A 24,367-nucleotide genomic window follows, 5' to 3' on the forward strand; every position below is an offset into this window, starting at 1 on the left:
TTCGCATCCAAGTGTGCTAGCTTAATGTCTCGAGTGTTCACTTTCATCCTTCTTACTTGTATGCTTGTCTCTTTAATTTAATCAAAAAGAAAATGTTATGAAAAGAACAAGAGCAGAGTATTTTGTGAAGTGAATTCTGAATGTTTATGGTGGGATGATTTGTAAGCTAAGTTGGTTCACCAAACAAGGAAAGAAAGCAATTATCTATCCTAAGTCCTTTGTTTGAGGCACATCTTTTGAGATTAACTAAACAATAAGATCCCAATAAGAAAAGAGAAAGAGCAATAAAAGTGAAAAAGGAAAGAAACACAATAAGAAATAATGCTAGGCACCAAGGGTTTCAAAATTGAGGCATGTGTCTGTGGTGTTTATTTGCAAGGGATATACTTGGATGAATAAGCTCTTAGGGGTGCCATATCACTTGGTAACTTGGATTAACTAATCCGGGATTATCAGCTGAAAGTCCACTATCAAGAGTAACCTTTGCTACAGAGCGCTTAGTAACCCAAAGAGGTGCTGGACACCAAGGTCTCAAGAAAGAAAAATAACAAACCATGTGCCTGTGGTGTGTATGTATGAGGGAAAGAGGCTTGAGGGAGTAAGTCCTTAGGGGTGTCTCAACACCTAGCACCTTGAACTAACTGGTTCGAGAGTGTTGGCTGAAAGCTTATCATAAAGAGTCGCCCTCTTACAAAGCACTTAGCCAAAAGAAGAAGGTAATAAGCTTTGAAAAAGAAGGAAGGATCAACAAGAAAGGAGTCTCAAAGGATGCAATCAAGAAAGTGACCAAAGAATTGATAAAGGCTTGAAACCTAAAGGGGAGGAACCTAAGTTGCTATGCATGAAACCCCATAAACCAGGAATTCTACTTATATTTTATCTTCTTGTTCTTTCATTTCATTCTTTTTATGCTTCAGTACTTGCTTAGGGACAAGCAAGCTTTAAGTTTGGTGTTGTGATGCCAGAACATCTAGGCCAGTTTCACTGACCTTTTCTTTACTGTTTTAGGGTAGTTTCATGCAATTTCTTAGTGAATAAGGCAAGTTTTAGATGAAAATACACTCACACCTTGATTTAAGCAACTATTGTGAACTTTGCATGATTTCATGAGAATTTTGCTAGAATTGCATGATAAATTGATGATGCATAATCTCATGACTTTGGCTAGAGCTTTGATGCACTTTAATGGCTTGATTTCAGGACAAAGGAAGTAAGAAAGAACCACGTTAGTATTCACGTTAACCTAGTTAACATGAACACTAACGTGGAATGGAAAAAGGGGCCAAGCAACGTTAATGGGAAAAGTGATTCCCAATAATGCTCGCGAAGGGGTATAAGCCAACGTTATTAGGAAAAGTGAGTCCCAATAACGTTGGCCAAAAAATTGAGAAGGCAACGTTAGTGGTCACGTTAAGATCACTAACGTTGGAGTTAACGTGGGTATACGAGGGTGGAATGTTAGTGGAAAAAGTGAATGCCACTAACATTCTCGAACCCACAATGGCACTCAAATGTTAATCTCACTAAATACCCAAGCCTAATTCATATTTCTCTGCAAGCTGGGCCCACTAAAGATGAGAACTGCTTCAACTGAAGATCCAGAGCCCACATCCAAGACTTGAAGAACTCACTAGAAGATCAAGAGGAGTAGTATATATAGGAGTAGTTTTGAACTATAGAGAAGATTGGCACTTTTGGGAACTACTCTCTGCATATTTACTTTTTTGTACTTTTAGCATGGATTCTTCTTTTCTGCCAATTTTCACTTCTAGAGCTATGAACAACTAAACCCCTTTCATTGGGTTAGGGAGCTCTGTTGTAATTTGATGGATCAATTATAGTTTTTATTCTTCTTCTTCTTTCTTTTCTCTTGATCTTACTAGAAAGCTTTCGATCTTAATTCAATTGGTTAGTTGTCTTGGAAAAGAAACTCTCCATAATTGGATCTCCTTTGAACCTTGGAAAAGGTATGAGGAGATCATGCTAGAAATGCTTTCTCATGTTGGACCAAATTGGGGTTTGGGCGGATATAGTGACATGTAATCCTCCCAACACTTTGATTTGGAAATACATGTGGTATAATCAGTGACCACACTTCATCTCTTCCCATGAGCAATTAAATCAAGGAATTGGGCAATTGTTCAATGTTAGAGAGATTGGATTGCCAAGGAATTGGGATCTGATCACTTAAGATTGCCAAGGAGATGAATGAATGCATTGATTGAGAAAGAGATGAGAATAAACTTGATCCGGAGAATGCAACATCTCCTGAACCCAATGATTTTCCCATTTCTAATCTTACCCATTCTCTTTATTTTCTGTCATTTATTTTCATGCTCATTACCCCAAATCCCTATTTAAGATTCTGCACTTTAATTTCTGTTATTTACTTTCCAGTCATTTAAATTTCTGTAAGTTCCCAATCAAAATTCTGTTTAGCTTAACTAGCATATTCTTCTAACTAAAGTTTCTTTACCAATCAATCCTTGTGGGATTAGACCTCACTCTATTGTGAGTTTTACTTGACGACAATTCGGTATACTTGCCAAAGGGAAATTTGTTGAGAGACAAGTTTTCATGCATCACCCAGGGAGCTCAAATTATCTCATTCAATAATCATCATCATTATTCAATCACATCATTAATTCATCTCATCAAGAACAGCCCTCAGCGTCCACCGACACCAGCATGAGGGACCTCTTATTTGTACAAACACAAGCAATACAGGAAAGTAATACACAGTTAAAGTACGAGTAGAACAAGTAGCACATAATCATGTAACATAGCACATATGATATGGCAATCCAAAACAAGTAGGCAAACCCAAACAATTCGAATATATGCAAATGATGAATGCCTGCCCTATGGCTAATGATATCATCTGTTGGTTATATAGCCAACCCGACATGTCCAGAAGCTAACCCGGGTACTGTCTTTCTGTTGGGCATTAATATTATTAGAGGGAATACGTGCACTATCAGCATTAAAGGGTATCTGTGCCCTGTCACCATTAGAGGATATCGGTGCCCTGTCACCCTTACAATCAGAGAGAAAACACAAGCATACTCACGTTCAATATTTTCCAATATTATTCATTTACCACATTCGTTTATTAATCATATATGAATCTCTGGCATATTCGCCACATGTTAAAGCTTCCTCAATCAATCATCATGACCATATCATCATTTGTACATCACATGATTGCACATTTATACAACACTCATCATAACCCGAGGCAAGTGGGACGATACCACAACCCTTGCATCCACCCGGGGAGCCTCTATATTAATGGTGCGCGAAATTGTGAACAATACTTTTCACAACTCTCATAATCCCCGGTCATGAACCCCAAAAACTTGGTGTTCAATACCATGGCATTACACAACTTCGCACAACTAACCAGCAAGTGCACTGGGTCGTCCAAGTAATAAACCTTACGCGAGTAAGGGTCGATCCCACGGATATTGTTAGTATGAAGCAAGCTATGGTCATCTTGTAAATCTTAGTCAGGCAAACTCAAATGGATATGGTGATGAACGCATAAAACACAAAGATAAAGATAGAGATACTTATGTAATTCATTGGTAGGAACTTCAGATAAGCGCATGAAGATGCCTTCCCTTCCGTCTCTCTGCTTTCCTACTGTCTTCATCCAATCCTTCTTACTCCTTTCCATGGCAAGCTTATGTAGGGTTTCACCGTTGTCAGTGGCTACCTCCCATCCTCTCAGTCAAAACGTTCCTATGCTCTGTCACAGCATGGCTAATCATCTGTCGGTTCTCGGTCAGGCCGGAATAGAATCCAGCGATTCTTTTGCGTCTGTCACTAACGCCCCGCCTACTAGGAGTTTGAAGCACGTCACAGTCATTCAATCATTGAATCCTACTCAGAATACCACAGACAAGGTTAGACCTTCCGGATTCTCTTGAACGCCGCCATCAGTTCTAGCCTATACCACGAAGACTCTGATCTCACGGAATGGTTGGCTCGGTTGTCAGGCGAGCACTCGGTTGTCAGGCGATCAACCATGCATCGTGCAATCAGGAATCCAAGAGATATTCACCCAATCGAAGGTAGAACGGAGGTGGTTGTCAGTCACACGTTCATAGGTGAGAATGATGATGAGTGTCACGGATCATCACATTCATCAAGTTGAAGAACAAGTGATATCTTAGAACAAGAACAAGCGGAATTGAATGGAAGAACAATAGTAATTGCATTAATACTCGAGGTACAGCAGAGCTCCACACCTTAATCTATGGTGTGTAGAAACTCCACCGTTGAAAATACATAAGAACAAGGTCTAGGCATGGCCGTGAGACCAGCCTCCCAGTGATCTAAGATAGCATAAAAATGAAGATAGCTACCAAAGTCTACAAATACAATAGTAAAAGGTCCTACTTATAGAGAACTAGTAGCCTAAGGTTTACAGAAATGAGTAAATGACATAAAAATCCACTTCCGGGCCCACTTGGTGTGTGCTTGGGCTGAGCAATGAAGCATTTTCGTGTAGAGACTCTTCTTGGAGTTAAACGCTAGCTTTTATGCCAGTTTGGGCGTTTAACTCCCATTTGGGTGCCAGTTCCGGCGTTTAACGCTGGAATTCCTGAGGGTGACTTTGAACGCCGGTTTGGGCCATCAAATCTTGAGCAAAGTATCGACTATTATATATTGCTGGAAAGCCCAGGATGTCTACTTTCCAACGCCATTGAGAGAGCCCCAGTTGGGCTTCTGTAGCTCCAGAAAATCCACTTTGAGTGCAGGGAGGTCAGAATCCAACAGCATCTGCAGTCCTTTTTAGTCTCTGAATCAGATTTTTGCTCAGGTCCCTCAATTTCAGCCAGAAAATACCTGAAATCACAGAAAAAGACACAAACTCATAGTAAAGTCCAGAAAAGTGAATTTTAACTAAAAACTAATAAAAATATACTAAAAACTAACTAGATCATACTAAAAACATACTAAAAACAATGCCAAAAAGCGTACAAATTATCCGCTCATCACAACGCCAAACTTAAATTGTTGCTTGTCCTCAAGCAACTGAAAATCAAATAAGATAAAAAGAAGAGAATATGCAAAGAATCCCAAAAGCATCTGTGAAGATCAGTATTAATTAGATGAGCGGGGCTTTTAGCTTTTTGCCTCTGAACAGTTTTGGCATCTCACTCTATCCTTTGAAATTCAGAATGATTGGCTTCTTTAGGAACTCAGAATCCAGATAGTGTTATTGATTCTCCTAGTAGAGTATGATGATTCTTGAACATAGCTACTTATTGAGTCTTGGTTGTGGCCCAAAGCACTCTGTCTTCCAGTATTACCACCGGATACATACATGCCACAAACACATAATTGGGTGAACCTTTTCAGATTGTGACTCAGCTTTGCTAAAGTCCCCAATTAGAGGTGTCCAGGGTTCTTAAGCACACTCTTTTTGCGTTGGATCACAACTTTATTTCTTTCTTTTCTCTCTTTTTTTTTTGTTTTCTTTTCTTTTTCTCTTTTTTTTCGATTTTTTTTTGAATAGAAATGCTTTTTCTTGCTTCAAGAATCATTGTAATGATTTTTCAGATCCTCAGTAACATGTCTCCTTTTTCATCATTCTTTCAAGAGCCAACATTCATGAACCACAAATTCAAAAGTCATATGCACTGTTTAAGCATACATTCAGAAGACAAAAGTAATGCCACCACATCAAAATAATTAAACTGTTATAAAATTCAAAATTCATGCAATTCTTCTCTTTTTCAATTTAAGCACGTTTTTATTCAAGAAAGGTGATGGATTCATAGGACATTCATAACTTTAAGGCATAGACACTAAGACACTAATGATCACAAGACACAAACATAGATAAACATAAGCATAAAATTCGAAAAACAGAAGAATAAAGAACAAGGAAATCAAAGAACGGGTCCACCTTAGTGATGGCGGCTCTTTCTTCCTCTTGAAGATCCTATGGAGTGCTTGAGCTCCTCAATGTCTCTTCCTTGTCTTTGTTGCTCCTCCCTCATGATTCTTTGATCTTCTCTAATTTCATGGAGGATGATGGAGTGTTCTTGATGCTCCACCCTTAGTTGTCCCATGTTGGAACTCAATTCTCCTAGGGAGGTGTTTAGTTGCTCCCAATAGTTTTGTGGAGGAAAGTGCATCCCTTGAGGAATCTCAGGGATCTCATGATGAGTGGGGTCTCTTGTGTGCTCCATCCTCTTCTTAGTGATGGGCTTGTCCTCATCAATGGGGATGTCTCCCTCTATGTCAACTCCAACTGAATAACAGAGGTGACAAATGAGATGAGGGAAGGCTAACCTTGCCAAGGTAGAGGACTTGTCTGCCACCTTATAGAGTTCTTGGACTATAACCTCATGAACTTCTATTTCTTCTCCAATCATGATGCTATGGATCATGATAGCCCGGTCTATGGTAACTTCGGACCGGTTGCTAGTGGGAATGATTGAGCGTTGAATAAACTCCAACCATCCTCTAGCCACGGGTTTGAGGTCATGCCTTCTCAATTGAACCGGCTTTCCTCTTGAATCTGTCTTCCATTGGGCGCCCTCTTCACATATGACTGTGAGGACTTGGTCCAACCTTTGATCAAAGTTGACCCTTCTAGTGTAAGGATGTTCATCTCCTTGCATCATAGGCAAGTTGAATGCCAACCTTACACTTTCCGGACTAAAATCCAAGTATTTCCCCCGAACCATAGTAAGATAATTCTTTGGATTCAGGTTCACACTTTGATCATGGTTCTTGGTGATCCATGCATTGGCATAGAACTCTTGAACCATCAAGCTTCCGACTTGTTGAATGGGGTTGGTAAGAACTTCCCAACCTCTTCTTCGGATCTCATGTCGGATCTCCGGATATTCACCCTTTTTGAGTGAAAAAGGGACCTCGGGGATCACCTTCTTCAAGGCCACAACTTCATAGAAGTGGTCTTGATGCACCCTTGAGATGAATCTCTCCATCTCCCATGACTCGGAGGTGGAAGCTTTTGCCTTCCCTTTCCTCTTTCTAGAGGTTTCTCCGGCCTTGGATGCCATAAATGGTTATGGAAAAACAAAAAGCAGTGCTTTTACCACACCAAACTTAAAATGTTTGCTCGTCCTCGAGCAAAAGAAGAAAGAAGAGAGTAGGAGAAGAAGAAATGAGGAAGAAGGGAATGGCTTTGTGTTCGGCCAAAGGCGAGAGAAATGGTGTTTAGGATGTGTGAAGATGAAGGAGTGAAGGATGGTTTATATAGGAGAGGGGGAAGGGTAGTGTTCGGCCATTTGAGGGTGGGTTTGGGTGGGAGAGTGGTTTGAATTTGAATGGTGAGGTAGGTGGGGTTTTATGAAGGATGGATGTGAGTGGTGAAGAGAAAGATGGGATTTGATAGGTGAAGGGTTTTTGGGGAAGAGGTGTTGAGGTGATTGGTGAATGGGTGAAGAAGAAGAGAGAGAGTGGTGGGGTAGGTGGGGATCCTGTGGGGTCCACAGATCCTGAGGTGTCAAGGAAAAGTCATCCCTGCACCAAATGGCAAGCAAAATCTCGTTTTGTGCCAATTCTGGCGTTAAACGCCGGGCTGGTGCCCATTTCTGGCGTTTAACGCCAGCTTCTTGCCCTTTTCTGGCGTTTAACGCCAGTCTGGTGCCCCTTTCTGGCGTTAAACGCCCAGAATGGTGCCAGACTGGGCGTTAAACGCCCATCTGCTAACCTCACTGGCGTTTAAACGCCAGTAGGTGCGTCCTCCAGGGTGTGCTGTTTTTCTTCCTGTTTTTCATTCTGTTTTTGCTTTTTTCATTGATTTTGTGACTTCTCATGATCATCAACCTACAAAAAAATAAAATGACAAAGGAAAATAGTTAATTATAAAACATTGGGTTGCCTCCCAACAAGCGCTTCTTTAATGTCATTAGCTTGACAGAGGACTCTCATGGAGCCTCAGAAATGCTCAGAGCTATGTTGGAACCTTCCAACACCTAACTTAGAGTTTGAATGTGGGGGTTCAACACCAAACTTAGAAGTTGGTTGTGGCCTCCCAACACCAAACTGAGTGTTTGACTGTGGGGGCTCTGTTTTTGAGAGAAGCTCTTCATGCTTCCTCTCCATGATGACAGAGGGATATCCTTGGGCCTTAAACACCAAGGATTCTTCATTCACTTGAATGATCAACTCTCCTCTATCAACATCAATCACAGCCCTTGCTGTGGCTAGGAAGGGTCTGCCAAGGATGATGGATTAATCCATGCACTTCCCAGTCTCTAGGACTATGAAATCAGTAGGGATGTAATGGTCTTCAACTTTAACCAAAACATCCTCTACAAGTCCATGGGCTTGTTTTCTTGAATTGTCTGCCATCTCTAGTGAGATTTTTGCAGCTTGCACCTCAGAGATCCCTAACTTCTCCATTACAGAGAGAGGCATGAGGTTTACACTTGACCCTAAGTCACACAAGGCCTTCTTGAAGGTCATGGTGCCTATGGTACAAGGTATTGAAAACTTCCCAGGATCCTGTCTCTTTTGAGGCAGTTTCTGCCTAGACAAGTCATCCAGTTCCTTGGTGAGCAAAGGGGATTCATCCTCCCAAGTCTCATTTCCAAATAACTTGTCATTCAGCTTCATGATTGCTCCAAGGTATTTAGCAACTTGCTCTTCAGTGACATACTCATCCTCTTCAGAGGAAGAATACTCATCAGAGCTCATGAATGGCAGAAGTAAGTCCAGTGGAATCTCTATGGTCTCATTTTGAGCCTTAGATTCCCATGGTTCCTCATTGGGGAACTCAGTGGAGGCCGGTGGACGTCCATTGAGGTCTTCCTCAGTGGCGTTCACTGCCTCTCCTTCCTCCCAAAATTCGGCCATGTTGATGGCTTTGCACTCTCCTTTTGGATTTTCTTCTGTATTGCTTGGAAGAGTACTAGGAGGGAGTTCAGTAATTTTCTTGCTCAGCTGTCCCACTTGTGCCTCCAAGTTTCTAATGGAGGACCTTGTTTCAGTCATGAAACTTTGAGTGGTTTTGATTAGATCAGAGACCATGGTTGCTAAGTCAGAGGTATTCTGCTTAGAACTCTCTGTCTGTTGCTGAGAAGATGATGGAAAAGGCTTGCTATTGCTAAACCTGTTTCTTCCACCATTATTGTTATTGAAACCTTGTTGAGGTCTCTGTTGATCCTTCCATGAAAAATTTGGATGATTTCTCCATGAAGGATTATAGGTGTTTCCATAGGATTCTCCCATGTAGTTCACCTCTTCCATTGAAGGGTTCTCAGGATCATAAGCTTCTTCCTCAGATGAAGCTTCCTTAGTACTGCTTGGTGCATTTTGCATTCCAGACAGACTTTGAGAAATCATATTGACTTGTTGGGTCAATATTTGGTTCTGAGCCAATATGGCATTCAGAGTGTCAATCTCAAGAACTCCTTTCTTCTGACTAGTCCCATTGTTTACAGGATTTCTTTCAGAAGTGTACATGAATTGGTTATTTGCAACCATTTCAATCAGCTCTTGAGCTTCAGTAGGCGTCTTCTTCAGATGAAGAGATCCTCCAGTAGAGCTATCTAAAGACATTTTGGACAGTTCAGAGAGACCATCATAGAAAATACCTATGATGCTCCATTCAGAAAGCATATCAGAGGGACACTTTCTGATTAATTGTTTCTATCTTTCCCAAGCTTCATAGAGGGATTCTCCTTCCTTCTGTCTGAAGGTTTGGACTTCCACTCTAAGCTTACTCAATTTTTGAGGTGGAAAGAACTTTGCCAAGAAGGCATTGACTAGCTTTTCCCAAGAGTCCAGGCTTTCTTTAGGTTGAGAGTCCAACCATGTCCTAGCTCTGTCTCTTACAGCAAAAGGGAATAGCATAAGTCTGTAGACCTCAGGGTCAACCCCATTAGTCTTGACTGTGTCACAGATTTGCAAGAATTCAGCTAAAAACTGATGAGGATCTTCCAATGGAAGTCCATGGAACTTGCAATTCTGTTGCATTAGAGAAACTAGTTGAGGCTTAAGCTCAAAGTTGTTTGCTCTAATGGCAGGGATAGAGATGCTTCTCCCATAAAAGTTGGGAGTAGGTGCAGTAACGTCACCCAGCACCTTCCTTGCATTGTTGGCATTGTTGTTTTCGGCTGCCATGTGTTCTTCTTCTTTGAAGAATTCGGTCAGGTCCTCTAAAGAGCGTTGTGCTTTGGCTTCTCTTAGCTTTCACTTCAAGGTCCTTTCAGGTTCAGGATCAGCCTCAACAAGAATGTTTTTGTCTTTGCTCCTGCTCATAAGAAAGAGAAGGGAACAAGAAAATGTGGAATCCTCTATGTCACAGTATAGAGATTCCTTTAGGTGTCAGAAGAAAAGAAAAGTAGAAGACAGAAGTAGAAAATTCGAACTTATCAAAGGAGATGGAGTTCGAATTTTGCATTAAGGGATAGTGTTAGTCCATAAATAGAAGGATGTGAGAAGAAGGGAAGAAATTTTCGAAAATTAAGTAAAAGATTTTGAAAACATTTTTGAAAACACTACTTGATTTTCGAAAATGAAAGTGGAAAAGAAATCAAGTGATTTTTGAAAAAGATTTTGAAATTAGAAATAAAAAAGATTTGATTGAAAACTATTTTGAAAAAGATGTGGTTAAGAAGATATGATTGGTTTTAAAAAAAATGTGATTGAGAAGATATGATTTGAAAAACATTTTTAAAAAAGATTTGATTTTGAAAAATAAAAACTTGACTAACAAGAAAAGATATGATTCAAACATTAAACCTTTCTCAACAGAAAAGGTAACATACTTGAAATGTTGAATCAAATCATTAATTGATAGTAAGTATCTTTGAAAATGGAAAGAAATTGATTTTGAAAACATATGATTGAAAAGATATGATTTGAAAAAGATTTGATTTTGAAAAACTTTGAAAACCTAAAAAAAAATTCCATTGAAAAACAGAATCTTCCCCCTTGTGCCATCCTGGCGTTAAACGCCCAGAATGGTGCACATTCTGGCGTTTAACGCCCAAAACTATACCCTTTTGGGCGTTAAACGCCCAACCAGGTACCCTGGCTGGCGTTTAAACGCCAGTCTGTTCTTCTTCACTGGGCGTTTTGAACGCCCAGCTTTTTCTGTATAATTCCTCTGCTGTATGTTCTGAATCTTCAATTCTCTGTATTATTGACTTGAAAAGACACAAATTAAAAATATTTTTGGATTTTTAATAACAAGGAAAAATCAAAATGCAACAAAAATCAAATAACAATGCATGCAAGACACCAAACTTAGCAGTTTGTATACTATTGACACTAAACTTAAGATGAGACACTAGACTTAAACAAGAAATTTTTGGATTTTATGATTTTTTGATTTTTTTGTGTTTTTCGAAAATTAAAAGGAAGAAGATATCAAAATTCTTAATGAGAATTCCAGGAATCAGTGCAATGCTAGTTTAAGACTCCGGTCCAGGAATTAGACATGGCTTCACAGCCAGCCAAGCTTTCAAAGAAAGCTTCGGTCCAAAACACTAGACATGGCCAAGGGCCAGCCAAGCCTTAGCAGATCACTGCTCCAAAAGCAAGATTGATAAAAATCAACAAGCTCTTGTGATGATAAGTTGAAACCTCGGTCCAATGAAATTAGACATGGCTTCTCAGCCAGCCAGACTTCAACAAATCATCATGAAACTCTAGAATTCATCTTCAAGAATTTCGAAAAAAATAAATACCTAATCTAAGCAACAAGATGAACCGTCAGTTGTCCAAACTCAACAATCCCCGGCAACGGCGCCAAAAACTTGGTGCTGTTGCCGGATTTTGGCACTGATGTTACTGGACCAGCTTGCTCAAAACTTGAACAATCCCCGGCAACGGCGCCAAAAACTTGGTGCGCGAAATTGTGAACAATACTTTTCACAACTCTCATAATCCCCGGTCATGAACCCCAAAAACTTGGTGTTCAATACCATGGCATTACACAACTTCGCACAACTAACCAGCAAGTGCACTGGGTCGTCCAAGTAATAAACCTTACGCGAGTAAGGGTCGATCCCACGGAGATTGTTAGTATGAAGCAAGCTATGGTCATCTTGTAAATCTTAGTCAGGCAAACTCAAATGGATATGGTGATGAACGCATAAAACACAAAGATAAAGATAGAGATACTTATGTAATTCATTGGTAGGAACTTCAGATAAGCGCATGAAGATGCCTTCCCTTCCGTCTCTCTGCTTTCCTACTATCTTCATCCAATCCTTCTTACTCCTTTCCATGGCAAGCTTATGTAGGGTTTCACCGTTGTCAGTGGCTACCTCCCATCCTCTCAGTCAAAACGTTCCTATGCTCTGTCACAGCATGGCTAATCATCTGTCGATTCTCGGTCAGGCCGGAATAGAATCCAGCGATTCTTTTGCGTCTGTCACTAACGCCCCGCCTACTAGGAGTTTGAAGCACGTCACAGTCATTCAATCATTGAATCCTACTCAGAATACCACAGACAAGGTTAGACCTTCCGGATTCTCTTGAATGCCGCCATCAGTTCTAGCCTATACCACGAAGACTCTGATCTCACGGAATGGTTGGCTCGGTTGTCAGGCGAGCACTCGGTTGTCAGGCGATCAACCATGCATCGTGCAATCAGGAATCCAAGAGATATTCACCCAATCGAAGGTAGAACGGAGGTGGTTGTCAGTCACACGTTCATAGGTGAGAATGATGATGAGTGTCACGGATCATCACATTCATCAAGTTGAAGAACAAGTGATATCTTAGAACAAGAACAAGCGGAATTGAATGGAAGAACAATAGTAATTGCATTAATACTCGAGGTACAGCAGAGCTCCACACCTTAATCTATGGTGTGTAGAAACTCCACCGTTGAAAATACATAAGAACAAGGTCTAGGCATGGCCGTGAGACCAGCCTCCCAGTGATCTAAGATAGCATAAAAATGAAGATAGCTACCAAAGTCTACAAATACAATAGTAAAAGGTCCTACTTATAGAGAACTAGTAGCCTAAGGTTTACAGAAATGAGTAAATGACATAAAAATCCACTTCCGGGCCCACTTGGTGTGTGCTTGGGCTGAGCAATGAAGCATTTTCGTGTAGAGACCCTTCTTGGAGTTAAACGCCAGCTTTTATGCCAGTTTGGGCGTTTAACTCCCATTTGGGTGCCAGTTCCGGCGTTTAACGCTGGAATTCCTGAGGGTGACTTTGAACGCCGGTTTGGGCCATCAAATCTTGGGCAAAGTATGGACATCATATATTGCTGGAAAGCCCAGGATGTCTACTTTCCAACGCCGTTGAAAGCGCACCAATTGGGCTTCTGTAGCTCCAGAAAATCCACTTCGAGTGCAGGGAGGTCAGAATCCAACAGCATCTACAGTCCTTTTTAGTCTCTGAATCAGATTTTTGCTCAGGTCCCTCAATTTCAGCCAGAAAATACTTGAAATCACAGAAAAACACACAAACTCATAGTAAAGTCCAGAAAAGTGAATTTTAACTAAAAACTAATAAAAATATACTAAAAACTAACTAGATCATACTAAAAACATACTAAAAACAATGCCAAAAAGCGTACAAATTATCCGCTCATCAATTAACTAACCTGGAGCAAGTGGGGCGCAACCACAACCCTTGCATCTACCCAGGAGGTACATTCTCATATGCCCAGGAGGAACCAAGGAGTGGATCCTAACCTTCCACCATCTCGCTGGGGGCGATTTTACAATACCAGGAAGAACAAGGAAGGGGATCCTCGCCTTCCTCCATTTCTCTCGGGTCGCACTTTCGAGAAAAAGAGCTCAAGATAAAGCAATCATTCAAAGTCATATTTTAATTTTCAGCCATAAATCAATATTTATCATAGCCATCCGGCTCATAACATAACCCATAACCAGCCAATAATCATTATTAAATACAGCCCTTCGGCTCACGGCATACACCACACTTCCATCATCACCCTCAGAAACTCGTACAATCACATTACTCATCATTCATCATTGATTCTCACTTTACCTCATCCACAAGTTACCACATATCCTAGCTTCTTCCCATCGCTAGGCATACTATAAGCATTTAGGACATAAAGGATGAGAATGGAGACGTAGAAGTCTAAAATTTGGCTTGAGAACTCAAAATCAGCCTTGGGGTGAAAACAGGGTCACGCGTGGGCGTCGCCCACGCGCACGTGTGGAAAACCAAAAAGTCATAGTGACGCGTATGTGTCGCTGGTGCACGAAATTGTGATCAATACTTTTCACAACTCAATTAATCCCTGGTGATGAACCCAAAAACTTGGTGTTCAATACCATGGCATAAACACAACTTCGCACAACTAACCAGCAAATGTACTGGGTCATCCAAGTAATAAACCTTACGCGAGTAAGAGTCGATCCCACAGAGATTGTTGGTATGAAGCAAGCTATGGTCACCTTGTAAATCTTAGTCAGGCAAACTCAAATGGTTATGGATGATGAATAAAACATAAAGATAAAGATAGAGATACTTATGTAATTCATTAGTGGGAATTTCAGATAAGCGTATGGAGATGCTGCGTTCCTTCCGTCTCTCTGCTTTCCTACTGTCTTCATCCAATCCTTCTTACTCCTTTCCATGGCAAGCTGTATGCAAGGGTTTCACCGTTGTCAGTGGCTACCTCCCATCCTCTCAGTGAAAATGTTCAACGCACCCTGTCACGGCACGGCTATTCATCTGTCGGTTCTCAATCAGGTTGGAATAGAATCCAGTGATTCTTTTGCATCTGTCACTAACGCCCAGCCTTCAGGAGTTTGAAGCTCGTCACAGTCATTCAATCATTGAATCCTACTCAGAATACCACAGACAAGGTTTAGACCTTCCGGATTCTCTTGAATGCCGCCATCAATTCTAGCTTATACCACGAAGATTCCGAATAAGGGATCCAAGAGATAAACATTCAAGCCTTGTTTGCTTGTAGAACAGAAGTGGTTGTCAGACACTCGTTCATAAGTGAGAATGATGATGAGTGTCACATAATCATCACATTCATCATGTTCTTGGGTGCAAATGAATATCTTAGAACAAGAATAAGCCGAATTGAATAGAAGAACAATAGTAATTGCATTAAAACTCGAGGTACAGTAGAGCTCCACACCTTAATCTATGGTGTGTAGAAACTCCACCGTTGAAAATACATAAGAACAAGGTCTAGGCATGGCCATGAGGCCAGCCCCCAAACGTGATCTAAGAACTAGATGTCCAAAGATGAAGATACAATAGTAAAAGGTCCTATTTATAAAGAACTAGTAGTCTAGGGTTTACAGAGATGAGTAAATGACATAAAAATCCACTTTCGGGCCCACTTGGTGTGTGCTTGGGCTGAGCATTGAAGCATTTTTCGTGTAGAGACTCTTATTGGAGTTAAACGCCAGCTTCTATGCCAGTTTGGGCGTTTAACTCCCATTCTTGTGCCAGTTCCGGCGTTTAACGCTGGGAATTCAGAGGGTGACTTTGAACGCCGGTTTGGGCCATCAAATCTTGAGCAAAGTATGGACTATCATATATTGCTGGAAAGCCCAGGATGTCTACTTTTCAACGCCGTTGAGAGCGCGCCAATTGGGCTTCTGTAGCTCCAGAACATCCACTTCGAGTGCAGGGAGGTCAGAATCCAACAGCATCTGCAGTCCTTTTTAGTCTCTGAATCAGATTTTTGCTCAGGTCCCTCAATTTCAGCCAGAAAATACCTGAAATCACAGAAAAACACACAAACTCATATTAAAGTCCAGAAAAGTGAATTTTAACTAAAAACTAATAAAAATATACTAAAAACTAACTAGATCATACTAAAAACATACTAAAAATAATGCCAAAAAGCGTACAAATTATCCGCTCATCACAACCCCAAACTTAAATTGTTGCTTGTCCTCAAGCAACTGAAAATCAAATAAGATAAAAAGAAGAGAATATGCAATGAATTCCAAAAACATCTAGTTAAGTATGATGAGCGGGACTTTTAGCTTTTTGCCTCTGAACAGTTTTGACATCTCACTCTATCCTTTGAAATTCAGAATGATTGGCTTCTTTAGGAACTCAGAATCCAGATAGTGTTATTGATTCTCCTAGTTAAGTATGATGATTCTTGAACACAGCTACTTTATGAGTCTTGGCCGTGGCCCAAAGCACTCTGTCTTCCAGTATTACCACTGGATACATACATGCCACAGACACATAATTGGGTGAACCTTTTCAGATTGCGACTCAGCTTTGCTAGAGTCCCCAATTAGAGGTGTCCAGGGTTCTTAAGCACACTCTTTTTGCCTTGGATCACAACTTTATTTCTTTCTTTTTCTTTCGTTTTCTTTCTTTTTCTCTTTCTTTTTCTTTTTTTTCGATTCTTTTTTTAATTCACTGCTTTTTTCTTGCTTCAAGAATCATTTTTATGATTTTTCAGATCCTCAGTAACATGTCTCTGATGAGCGGATAATTTATACGCTTTTTGGCATTGTTTTTAGTATGTTTTTAGTATGATCTAGTTAGTTTTTAGTATATTTTTATTAGTTTTTAGTTAAAATTCACTTTTCTGGACTTTACTATGAGTTTGTGTATTTTTCTATGATTTCAGGTATTTTCTGGCTGAAATTGAGGGACCTGAGCAAAAATCTGATTCAGAGACTGAAAAGGACTGCAGATGCTGTTGGATTCTCACCTCCCTGCACTCGAAGTGGATTTTCTGGAGCTACAGAAGCCCAATTGGCGCGCTCTCAACGGCGTTGGAAAGTAGACATCTTGGGCTTTTCAGCAATATATGATAGTCCATACTTTGCCCAAGATTTGATGGCCCAAACCGGCGTTCAAAGTCACCCTCAGGAATTCCAGCGTTAAACGCCGGAACTGGCACAAGAATGGGAGTTAAACGCCCAAACTGGCACCAAAGCTGGGGTTTAACTCCAAGAAGAGTCTCTACACGAAATTGCTTCATTGCTCAGCCCAAGCACACACCAAATGGGCCCGGAAGTGGATTTTTATGTCATTTACTCATCTCTGTACACCCTAGGCTACTAGTTCTCTATAAGTAGGACCTTTTACTATTGTATTTTCATCTTTGGACATCTAGTTCTTAGATCATATCGGGGTAGCTATCCTTGTTTTGATGCTATCTTAGATCATTGGGAGGCTGGCCATTCGGCCATGCCTAGACCTTGTTCTTATGTATTTTCAACGGTGGAGTTTCTACACACCATAGATTAAGGTGTGGAGCTCTGCTGTACCTCGAGTATTAATGCAATTACTATTGTTCTTCTATTCAATTCCGCTTGTTCTTGTTCTAAGATATCACTTGTTCTTCAACTTGATGAATGTGATGATCCGTGACACTCATCATCATTCTCACCTATGAACGTGTGACTGACAACCACCTCCGTTCTACCTTCGATTGGGTGAATATCTCTTGGATTGCTGATACACGATGCATGGTTGATCGCCTGACAAACGAGCGCTCGCCTAACAACCGAGCCATCCATTCCGTGAGATCAGAGTCTTCGTGGTATAGGCTAGAACTGATGGCGGCATTCAAGAGAATCCGGAAGGTCTAACCTTGTCTGTGGTATTCTGAGTAGGATTCAACGATTGAATGACTGTGACGTGCTTCAAACTCCTGAGGGCGGGGCGTTAGTGACAGACGTAAAAGAATCACTGGATTCTATTCCGGCCTGATCGAGAACTGACAGATGGATAGCCGTGCCGTGACAGGGTGCGTTGAACATTTCCACTGAGAGGATGGGAGGTAGCCACTGACAACGGTGAAACCCTTGCTTAAGCTTGCCATGGAAAGGAGTAAGAAGGATTGGATGAAGACAGTAGGAAAGCAGAGAGACGGAAGGGACCAGCATCTTCATGCGCTTATCTGAAATTCCCACTAATGAATTACATAAGTATCTCTATCTTTATCTTTATGTTTTATGCGTTTATCACCATACCCATTTGAGTTTGCCTGACTAAGATTTACAAGGTGACCATAGCTTGCTTCATACCAACAATCTATGTGGGATCGACCCTTACTCGCGTAAGGTTTATTACTTGGACGACCCAGTACACTTGCTGGTTAGTTGTGCGAAGTTGTGTTTATGCCATGGTATTGAACACCAAGTTTTTGGATTCATTACCGGGGATTAATTGATTTGTGAAAAGTAGTGATCACAATTTCGTGCACCAAGTTTTTGGCGCCGTTGCCTGGGATTGTTCGAGTATGGACAACTGACGGTTCATCTTGTTGCTTAGATTAGGTATTTTTCTTCAGAGTTCTTAAAAATGAATTCTAGTGTTTCAAGGTGATGTTCTTATCATCACCAAAGCTGATTGATCTTCATCAATTTAGCTCTTGAATGCAATGTCCTGCTGAAGCTTGGCTGGCCATGTCTAATTCCTTTAGACTGAAGCTTTAGACTAACATTGCATGATTCCTGGAATTCTCATTAAGAATTTTGATACCTTTATTTTCTTTTTCCACTTAATTTTCGAAAAAGCACAAAAAAAAATTTTACAAAATCATAAAATCCAAAAATATTGTATGTTTCTTGTTTGAGTCTAGTGTTTCATTTTAAGTTTGGTGTCAATTGCATGCATTCATTCATGTGTCTTAAGGATCTTCAAATAATTCTTGATGATTTCTTACTCTGATCTTTGAATTCTCTTGACTTGAGTGTTTATGTGTCTCATATGCATTCTCATTAGTGTCAGTAGTATACAAACTGCTAAGTTTGGTGTCTAGCATGCATTGATATTTGATTTTAGTTGCATTTTGATTATTCCTCATTATTAAAAATCCAAAAATATTTTCAATTTGTGTCTTTTCAAGTCAAGAATACAGAGAATTGAAGGTTCAGACATACAGCAGAGGAATTGCACAGAAAAAGCTGGGCGTTCAAAACGCCCATTGAAGAAGGACAGACTGGCGTTTAAACGCCAGCCAGGGTACCTGGTTGGGCGTTTAACGCCCAAAAGGGTATAGTTTTGGGCGTTAAACGCCAGAATGTGCACCATTCTGAGCGTTTAACGCCAGGATGGCACAAGAGGGAAGATTTTGTTTTCAATGCAAATTTTTTTCAAGTTTTCAAAATCTTTTCAAAATCAAATCTTTTTCAAATCATTTCTTTTCAATCAAATCTTTTTCAAATTCAATTTCTTTCCATTTTCAAAGATACTTGCTATCAATTAATGATTTGATTCAACATTTCAAGTATGTTGCCTTTTCTGTTGAGAAAGTTTTAATGTCTGAATCATATCTTTTCTTGATAGCCAAGTCATTAATTTTAAAATCAAATCTTTTTTTAAAATGTTTTTCAAATCATATCTTCTCAATCACATTTTTTTTAAAACCAATCATATCTTCTTAACCACATCTTTTTCAAAATAGTTTTCAATCAAATCTTTTTGATTTCTAATTTCAAAATCTTTTTCAAAAATCACTTGATTTCTTTTCCACTTTTTGTTTTCGAAAATTATCAATCAAAGTTTTTCAAAATGTTTTCAAAATCTTTTACTTAATTTTCGAAAATTACTTCTCTTCTTCTCACATCCTTCTATTTATGGACTAACACTATTCCTTAATGCAAAATTCGAACTCCATCTTCTTTGATAAGTTCGAATTTTCTACTTCTACCTTCTATTTTTTCTTTTCCTCTGACACCTCAAGGAATCTCTATACTGTGACATAGAGGATTCCACATTTTCTTGTTCTCTTCTCTTTCATATGAGCAGGAGGAAGGACAAAAGCATTCTTGTTGAAGCTGATCCTGAACCTGAAAGGACCCTGAAGCGAAAACTGAGAGAAGCGAAGGCACAACTCTCTGTAGAGGACCTAACAGAAATCTTCAAAGAAGAAGAAAACATGGCAGCCGAAAACAACAACAATGCCAACAATGCAAGGAAGGTGCTGGGTGACTTTACTGCACCTACTCCCGACTTTTATGGGAGAAGCATCTCTATCCCTGCCATTGGAGCAAACAACTTTGAGCTTAAGCTTCAATTAGTTTCTCTAATGCAACAGAATTGCAAGTTCCATGGACTTCCATTGGAAGATCCTCATCAGTTTTTAGCTGAATTCTTGCAAATCTGTGACACTGTCAAGACTAATGGGGTTAACCCTGAGGTCTACAGACTTATGCTATTCCCTTTTGCTGTAAGAGACAGAGCTAGAATATGGTTGGACTCACAACCTAAAGAAAGTCTGAACTCTTGGAAAAAGCTAGTCAATGCCTTCTTGGCAAAGTTCTTTCCACCTCAAAAATTGAGTAAGCTTAGAGTGGAAGTCCAAACCTTCAGACAGAAGGAAGGAGAATCCCTCTATGAAGCTTGGGAAAGATACAAACAATTAATCAAAAAGTGTCCCACTGATATGCTTTCTGAATGGAGCATCATTGGAATTTTCTATGATGGTCTCTCTGAACTATCCAAGATGTCTTTGGATAGCTCTGCTGGAGGATCTCTTCATCTGAAGAAGACGCCTACAGAAGCTCAAGAGCTGATTGAAATGGTTGCAAATAACCAATTCATGTACACTTCTGAAAGAAATCCTGTGAACAATGGGACTAGTCAGAAGAAAGGAGTTCTTGAGATTGACACTCTGAATGCCATATTGGCTCAGAACAAAATATTGACTCAACAAGTCAATATGATTTCTCAAAGTCTGTCTGGAATGCAAAATGCACCAAGCAGTACTAAGGAGGCTTCATCTGAAGAAGAAGCTTATGATCCTGAGAACCCTTCAATGGAAGAGGTGAATTACATGGGAGAACCCTATGGAAACACCTATAATCCTTCATGGAGAAATCATCCAAATTTCTCATGGAAGGACCAACAGAGACCTCAACAAGGTTTCAACAGTAGTAATGGTGGAAGAAACAGGTTTAGCAATAGCAAGCCTTTTCCATCATCTTCTCAGCAACAGACAGAGAGTTCTAAGCAGAATAACTCTGACTTAGCAACCATGGTCTCTGATCTAATCAAAACCACCCAAAGTTTTATGACTGAAACAAGGTCCTCCATTAGAAACTTGGAGGCACAAGTGGGTCAGCTGAGCAAGAAAATTACTGAACTCCCTCCTAGTACTCTTCCAAGCAATACAGAAGAAAATCCAAAAGGAGAGTGCAAAGCCATCAACATGGCCGAACTTGGAGAGGAAAGAGAGGCAGTGAACGCCACTGAGCAAGGCCTCAATGGACGTCCACTGGACTCCAATGAGTTCCCCAATGAGGAACCATGGGAATCTGAGGCTCAAAATGAGACCATAGAGATTCCATTGGACTTACTTCTGCCATTCATGAGCTCTGATGAGTATTCTTTCTCTGAAGAGGATGAGTATGTCACTGGAGAGCAAGTTGCTAAATACCTTGGAGCAATCATGAAGCTAAATGACAAGTTATTTGGAAATGAGACTTGGGAGGATGAACTCCCTTTGCTCACCAAAGAACTGGATAACTTGTCTAGGCAGAAATTACCTCAAAAGAGACAAGATCCTGGGAAGTTTTCAATACCTTGTACCATAGGCACCATGAACTTCAAGAAGGCCTTGTGTGACTTAGGGTCAAGTGTAAACCTCATGCCTCTCTCTGTAATGGAGAAGCTAGGGATCTTTGAGGTGCAAGCTGCAAAAATCTCACTAGAGATGGCAGACAACTCAAGAAAACAAGCTTATGGACTTGTAGAGGATGTTCTGGTAAAAGTTGAAGACCATTACATCCCTACTGATTTCACAGTCCTATAGACTGGGAAGTGCATGGATGAATCCATCATCCTTGGCAGACCCTTCCTAGCCACAGCAAAGGCTGTGATTGATGTTGATAGAGGAGAGTTGATCATTCAAGTGAATGAAGAATCCTTGGTGTTTAAGGCCCAAGGATATCCTCTGTCACCATGGAGAGGAAACATGAAGAGCTCCTCTCAAAACAGAGCCAAACAGAGCCCCCACATTCAAACTCTAAGTTTGGTGTTGGGAGGTTCCAACATGGCTCTGAGCATCTGTGAGGCTCCATGAGAGCTCTCTGTCAAGCTACTGACATTAAAGAAGCGCTTATTAGGAGGCAACCCAATGTTATATTTTATCTATCTTCTTTTGTTATTTTATTTTTTTGTAGGTTGATGATCATGAGAGGTTACAAAATCAATGAAAAAAGCAAAAACAGAATGAAAAACAGAAAGAAAAATAGCACACCCTGGAGGAGAGCGTGCTGGCGTTTAAACGCCAGTGAGGTTAGCTGTTGGGCGTTTAACGCCCAGTCTGGCACCATTCTGGGCGTTTAACGCCAGAAAGGGGCACCAGACTGGCGTTAAACGCCAGTAAAGGGCAAAAACTTGGCGTTAAACGCCAGAAATGGGCATCAGCCCGGCGTTTAATGCCAGAAATGGCTAAAAACGCATTTTTGCATGGCATTTGGTGCAGGGATGACTTTTCCTTGACACCTCAGGATCTGTGGACCCCACAAGATCCCCACCTACCCTACCACTCTCTCTCTCTTCTTCATCCATTCACCAATCACCTCAACACCTCTTCCCCAAAAACCCTTCACCTATCAAATCCCATCTTTCTCTTCACCACTCACATCCATCCTTCATAAAACCCCACCTACCTCACCCTTCAAATTCAAACCACTTTCCCTCCCAAACCCACCCATACATGACCGAACCATAACCCTCCCCCCTCCTATATAAACCCATCTTCACTCCTTCATTTTCACACAACCTAAACACCACTTCTTCCTCTTCTTGGCCGAACACAAAGCCATTCCCTTCTTCCTCATTTCTTCTTCTTCTACTCTCTTCTTTCTTCTTTTGCCCGAGGACGAGCAAACATTTTAAGTTTGGTGTCGTAAATGCATTGCTTTTTGTTTTTCCATAACCATTTATGGCATCCAAGGCCGGAGAAATCTCTAGAAAGAGGAAAGGGAAGGCAAAAGCTTCTACCTCCGAGTCATGGGAGATGGAGAGATTCATCTCAAGGGTGCATCAAGACCACTTCTATGAAGTTGTGGCCTTGAAGAAGGTGATCCCCGAGGTCCCTTTTTCACTCAAAAAGAGTGAATATCCGGAGATCCGACATGAGATCCGAAGAAGAGGTTGGGAAGTTCTTACCAACCCCATTCAACAAGTCGGAATCTTAATGGTTCAAGAGTTCTATGCCAATGCATGGATCACCAAGAACCATGATCAAAGTGTGAACCCGGACCCAAAGAATTGGCTTACTATGGTTCGGGGGAAATACTTGGATTTTAGTCCGGAAAGTGTAAGGTTGGCATTCAATTTGCCCTGATGCAAGGAGATGAACATCCTTACACTAGAAGGGTCAACTTTGATCAAAGGTTGGACCAAGTCCTCACAGTCATATGTGAAGAGGGCACCCAATGGAAGAGAGATTCAAGAGGGAAGCCAGTTCAATTGAGAAGGCATGACCTCAAACCTGTGGCTAGGGGATGGTTGGAGTTTATCCAACGCTCAATCATTCCCACTAGCAACCGGTCCGAAGTTACCATAGACCGGGCTATCATGATTCATAGCATCATGATTGGAGAAGAAATAAAAGTTCATGAGGTTATAGCTCAAGAGCTTTATAAGGTGGCGGACATGTCCTCTACCTTGGCAAGGTTAGCCTTCCCTCATCTCATTTGTCACCTCTGTTATTCAGTTGGAGTTGACATAGAGGGAGACATCCCTATTGATGAGGACAAGCCCATCACTAAGAAGAGGATGGAGCACACAAGAGATCCCACTCATCATGAGATTCCTGAGATTCCTCAAGGGATGCACTTTCCTCCACAAAACTATTGGGAGCAACTAAACACCTCCCTAGGAGAATTGAGTTCCAACATGGGACAACTAAGGGTGGAGCACCAAGAACACTCCATCATCCTCCATGAAATTAGAGAAGATCAAAGAATCATGAGAGAGGAGCAACAAAGACAAGGAAGAGACATTGAGGAGCTCAAACACTCCATAGGATCTTCAAGAGAAAGAAGGAGCCGCCATCACTAAGGTGGACCCGTTCTTTAATTTCCTTGTTCTTTATTTCCTGTTTTTCGAATTCTAGTGCTTATGTTTATCTATGTTTGTGTCTTGTGATCATTAGTGTCTTAGTGTCCATGCCTTAAAGTTATGAATGTCCTATGAATCCATCACCTCTCTTAAGTAAAAAATGTTCTTAATTGAAAAAGAGAAGAATTGCATGAATTTTGAATTTTATAACAGTTTATTTATTTTGATGTGGTGGCAATATTTTTGTTCTCTGAATGTATGCTTAAACAGTGCATATGTCTTTTGAATTTGTGGTTCATGAATGTTGGCTCTTGAAAGAATGATGAAAAAGGAGACATGTTACTGAGGATCTGAAAAATCATAAAAATGATTCTTGAAGCAAGAAAAAGCAGTGAATACAAAAAAAA

The 24,367-nt window shown here is 40.6% G+C and overlaps 1 non-coding gene across 1 annotated transcript; it reads right to left on the reverse strand.

Moving 5' to 3' along the window:
- Positions 1 to 20,229: 20,229 nt before the first annotated feature.
- LOC112805071 (small nucleolar RNA R71) lies at positions 20,230 to 20,337 on the reverse strand. Its single transcript, XR_003203682.1, has one exon. It is a non-coding gene; the product is annotated as a small nucleolar RNA R71 (small nucleolar RNA).
- Positions 20,338 to 24,367: the final 4,030 nt, after the last annotated feature.

Source organism: Arachis hypogaea, chromosome 5, assembly GCF_003086295.3.
Source record: "Arachis hypogaea cultivar Tifrunner chromosome 5, arahy.Tifrunner.gnm2.J5K5, whole genome shotgun sequence".
NCBI classification, from domain to species: Eukaryota; Viridiplantae; Streptophyta; class Magnoliopsida; order Fabales; family Fabaceae; genus Arachis; species Arachis hypogaea.